We start from the raw sequence: 5816 nt of genomic DNA, 5'->3' as shown, positions 1-5816 counted from the left end.
AAACATAATGCCACAGCACTACATGTGTGTATTGTGCTGAATAAAAATATACAGAAGAGAGTGAATTATTATTCATACTAAACAAATGTATTAGTATGTTGAGACATCCAGACGTTTCCAGAATAACTTAAGTGAGGTTCTCAGGTTAAAGTAGCATCAATGGTGTGGTATAGTAAAAAATAGTAACTTTTCAATATCCTATAGAGTGGCAGTGGCAGGAATGAGTTAAAATGGGAGAATTATTTTTAAAACCAAAAATGGTGAGAACTTTTAATACAAAGGAGTGGAACTAGGTGAGGTTGTCTGTAGTAGAGCCTTGTACGCCATGCCTTGGTACCCAGAAGTCCCTGGATGCCAGCGAGGAATTACATCGTTACTGTGAAAGGTTGTAGGAACACTTGAATCCAAGACACTTGTGCACGAGTACACTGAGGAATGCAGGGTGTTTGAAAAGTAAGGGTGTGTATGTGTGAGTGTGAGTGTGTGTGTGTGTGTGTGTGTGTGTATGTGTGTGTAGGCCCTGGGTATTGCAACCGTTAAAGAGCTCTTCTCTTAACCCCAAAATTGAAGGTCCAAGTCCACTCAGCAGTGTGCTAGAACATAGGCCTGGTGATCTACTTCTAAAAAAGCTGTGCAGGACAGTTCTACGCTGACACCCCTGGGGTCGCCAAGAGTACAACTGATTAACTGGTGTGTTCAGGCAGAAAAACAATCATATCTGTGAATTCATCTTTTCATATAATGTGTTTTGGTTGAGCCGTATGATATGTTAGGTGTTATGTGAGATTCTAGAATTAAAATGGCAAACCAGACTTATGGAGTAATACAACGGGAGACAGAAAAGACACTGAGGTGAATCACCGGGGATCGAGAGCTTATTTCTCGACAGCTCAGCCTGACTTCATATAACTTTGTTGTAATTTCTCTGGACCTCAATTGCTTCATTATAAAATACAGATACACATTTTGTTTGTTTTATTATAAAAGAAGTATGAGCCTGGTTTTTTTTATGAGGAATAATTGAAATAATAGATGTGAAATGTTTCACACTATGTTTGTGGCATACAATTGATTTAAGGTGTTATTTAATGTTTCTATTTATTATGGCCTAAATAAAAGACATATTCTGCTTACATAGATCAACGCAATGGTAGTTACTCACAGTTCCTTTGGTTTTCTCATGTATATGTTGATTTTTAAGGAAAAAGGAGTAATATTCATAGTGGATGTGGTATGTGGTATGTGGTAACATACCAAACTGCTATTTATAAGATTTTCATGCAGTTTTGCAAAAGGGACCATTTGTTAAATGGTTCAGATCAAACGATTTGGTAGATAAACCAAATGTTCAATCGAAATGGGCTTAATCCTAGGAGGGAATGTTACCTTTGTAAGTTATTTAGCCTTTAGGCACAAATAATTTCTACAACCCCAGCTATTCATATAGAAAGCAGCTGCTTTTATTTTCAAGCAAAGGAAAAAAAATCCTAGCCTTCAAACGATCGACTGCATGCGACTTGTATGTCCATGCACATTATGTTGACATGTAAGAAACATACGATAACTCCGCACCTGCCTTTCTTGTAATGGGTGGTTCCAAAGGCAAATGCCTGAGGTGTGGAGAGACAGGAGACATAGAGGTGTTGTTACAGAGAAGACAAATAAGCCTTGGAGGACTCTGGCTGGACATTAATTGGCTGTGAAAATGGAAAAGGCAATTTAATATTTTTATTTTTATTTGAAGATATTGCTCTCTTCAACTACTAAATGAAGATTTAGCTTCTATATGAAGGGGTAGCCCCCGCTCAAAATTGAATTTTTTTCAATGCTGTGCATTTAAAATTTTTTAAAAAAACCAAAAAAACCCTATTACCTTCAAAGTACTCTCTATCATACTTAATACATTGGTCAAATCTGCAATTCCATTCTTGGAAACATTTTTCAAACTCATCTGTTTGGATGGATGACAGCACCTCCCTTGTTTTTTTCTTCACCTCTTCTATGTCATCAAATCGCTGTCCTTTCATGTCCCTCTGCATTCACTGAAACAAAAAGAAGTTGCAGGGAGCAGGATCCAGTGAGTCAGGTGCATGGGGCAAGAGAAACATCCTGTTTTTTGCCAAAAATTGACACACTGCAATGGCTGCATGAGCAGGTGCATTGTCGTGGTGGCAAAACCCTGTCTGCACAAATCAGGCCTTTTTTTGTTTCACACAGTTTCACAATCTTTTCAGAAGCTCTAAATAGAAAACTTGATCAACAGTCTGACCTGGTGGAAGGAACTAACCCCTCATATCAAAAAAGCAAATGAGCATTGGTTTGGGGGGCGGGGGTACCCCCTTGTATCTAACAGTTCTTGAGCCGTTTAACCAAAAGGAGAGTTTCATTTCAGGTAAGAAAACAATACCTGTGGTCATTGTTAGAAACTATTGAGTAGGGTCCACTGCACAGCAACCTTCTGCACAACAGAATAAAACACTGCACAGTCCTGGGCCATCCTCACAATTGTTCCTGCACCTGGGCCCATTGATGCAGCCGCTGTGTTAACCCATATTGTCCAGAGCCTGCCTTCCTCTTTGTCGTTGCACTTCCATTGGACCGAGCGTCATGTCCTTCTCCTTTTCAAAACAAGACCCGGGGAGGATGACAGCAAAGCTAATTCTTCCAAGCATCTTCACTCAGGAGGCTTAGTGTTTTAGGTCAAGGGTTTTGTCAGTGTTGGATATAATCATGTATGCCTTCTAAAGTGGATTGCGATCTCCATAAGACAAATAATTCTGTAAGCAAATTCAAAATGTTCAGAAGAAATTTTGGAATGGATACTTAGCTTCAAGCTAGGCAAAAATCGTTACTATTTATCTATCCAAACATGTGATTGATTCAGAATACAATCCTCTTGACTCACAATGCAGGTTCCCAGATCATACTTTCATTATCATGGCGCAATCTCATTGTTCATTTGTAAATATTTTACTCTGTCACTGCCAAGCATCCACAGCGATAAAAATGTCTCTGTGACAAGTGACTATGATATCCCATATGACCATCCTAACGAACCAGCACAGCCCATCACTCCACGTTTGGTCTCAGCGTTGTGACTGTACATACCCAAAAGGATAATAAAAAGCATACTGAGTCCATAATAAGCCTTTTTTTAGAGTACAGGGTGAGCTTCCTAAGCAGGCCTGAAAATGACTTGTTAGAACTAGGAAAGGAGACTGGTTTGAATTTTGATGTTACATAGAAAGCGAGCTGGGCATGGGGGTTTCGGCTTGCAGGCAGAGGCTTCTATGGTTTGAATCGCCCATTAGCACCCCAGAGGGAGCTCCCAGAGTTTCTTATCCATTTATGCAGGTCGGAGTCAGGAGCAAAAGGAGGGTGAGGCTTAAAAACGCTGAGTAGTCAAAAAAGAAGACAACCCCTTTCATTGCACTTTCTATATAATTAATATTTTAAAGCAAAAAATTGTTGCTCTGGTGGCATAATGGTTATGCATTATGCACAAGATCTTCAGGTCAAAGACACAAGCCACTTCAAGAGAGAACGATGGGACTTTCTACTCCAGCAGAGGTTCACAATTTTGGAAACTCGCAGGAACAGTTCTGTCCTGTCCTATAGGCTCTCTGTGAGTCACCATGGACTTAATGGCCCTGATTTATTTTTTAATGCAAAATGATAAGGAAAGGGTCCATCAGCATCATATAACCGTTGACAGATGTGTTCAGATATATTAGAGAACGATTCTGGCTACCATTACTTTGCTGAAACTTTAAAGTCTTCGACTGTATAAGTATGAATGGTTTTAATTGGTATTTTGCAAAGATTTCCCTCAGGTAATATCACCAAGTAGCGACAAACGTTGATAAATATGAATATACTTTGTTGCACAAGTATAAATCCTGAGTTCTACAAAAGTACAATAATAATAAACACAATGTTCACAAGCTATACAGCTCATTCCGTGCAGTTCTGTGCCCCAAGGAAATTCGTTTCCATTCATTTTTTGAGGTGTTACAAACTGTTGAATCATATTTAGACATGTATAAAGTACAGTTTTTTGGGTAACTGGAAACATTTTTAAAAACATAATTACTGCTCTGGAACAATCACCTGTTTTTTTATTACTTTAATATAATTTTATACAAATTTGTGTTTTCATGGGTGAAAATCAATTAAGCCAGAAAGATTAATGGGATGATGTGTACTTGAGCATAAAACTGTGAATAGTCTTATGATCTCGTTTGCAGATCCTAAGGCTTTTAGACATAAGCAGTCCTGGTTTTCATTTCTTTACTGTGGGTGCCAATGTGATTACAGAAAATGTTCATTGTGATATTTGATGAAAATATTTATTAGCAAAAGATGAGGAAAAGTAAAGCTTAGATGTGGGAATAATTTATGTTATAGAAGGGCTGTACAATTCATGCAAATGCTGTGTTTTAACCCTGTTTTCATAGCAAAGCTAAAACCAACCCTTCTGCCATTTAATTGATCCTGACTCAAAATGGTTTATATAATATTTCTAAGACTAAAGAGGAAAGGTTCTGAGCAGATGCAGATGATGCAACCTGACTTGCTGAATGTGAGGAGAACTGGAAGCATTTGCTGATGAAGATCCAAGCTTGCAGCATTCAATATGGATTACAATTCAATGTAAAGGAAAAAAAAATTTTTAAACTCTCCACAACTAGTCCACTAGGTAGCATCATGATATATTTGTGATATATGGAGAAAAGATAAAGTGGTTAAGGATTTAACCTTGCTTGGATGCTCAGTAAATGCTCATGGAAGCAGCAGTCAGTAAATAAAATTAAAATATACCAAAAAATGGCAGTAACAAAATAAACCACAGAAAAGCTTAATCAAAAAGAAAGCAAGAATTTTTTTAAAAAAAAGAACAAATTCAATATGGGTCAAAAGGGAGATCAAATGATTAAAAAAAAGATATTATATTTTAACCTAACTTCACCTGCAATAATCAAGTTTACAATGCTATCTGTATAATATTAAGGTCATTCACATCCCTTGACTGTGTATGGTCCAGAGGTGTTGGGAGCCATCCCAGCCATGCTGTCTAGCAAAGCTACAGCCTCCTGGAAGAAGCATCTGCAGACCAGAGCTTCCCAGGGAGGGATTCCAGCATCCCTCAAATATTTGCTGTTGTTAAATCCATTCTTGAGAATTTGGGGCATTGTCATGTTTACTGCACCTGGAGTGGTTGCGAGGACAGTCTTGAGAAGTATGAATGAAACCAGATCTAAAACTTGCTTCACTATGACGGGATTTTCCTTAACTGAGGCATTGGAGAGGCTTAGACAGCAAGACATCTTTGGGAATTCTGAGAAGGATATGTGGAAATTGAGTGAGCAAGAAACCCAAAAGTTGCAGTCAGAGGAGAAAATGAAACTCACCAAAAAAAAACCTGTATTCCATTCAGATTAGGTAGTGGGGGACTCTTTTGGCCTCCCTGATATAGAGGACCTTATAGACTGCCTCCCACAACTGACGCCCTTATACCATGGACAGGGGCTTACATAGAAGGAGAGAGAATGGTTAACATTAATAGAAAACACGTAAAAGGGGAAACATTAAGTATTTGGCAAAGAATCAAAAGGTTTGGCCCCCCCATGGTGCCTCAGGAGTACAAAAAATAAGAGACATAGGTAGACTATGGAATAGTTACCATTAGAGAGCTTATAAAGGAAAATATTTGAGAAGTACTTAACTCTGCTTGTAGATATTTTTAGAATAAAGTAGGCTGTGAAGGAGCACATGAGGTAGTTTCATTATGTTAACTTAGTCAATCAGGAAAGGAA

The sequence above is a fragment of the Echinops telfairi genome, unplaced genomic scaffold, assembly GCF_000313985.2.
Source record: "Echinops telfairi isolate 266 unplaced genomic scaffold, ASM31398v2 ScPeMD7_5592;HRSCAF=6446, whole genome shotgun sequence".
Classification (NCBI taxonomy): Eukaryota; Metazoa; Chordata; class Mammalia; order Afrosoricida; family Tenrecidae; genus Echinops; species Echinops telfairi.
This window is presented reverse-complemented; position numbering follows the sequence as displayed.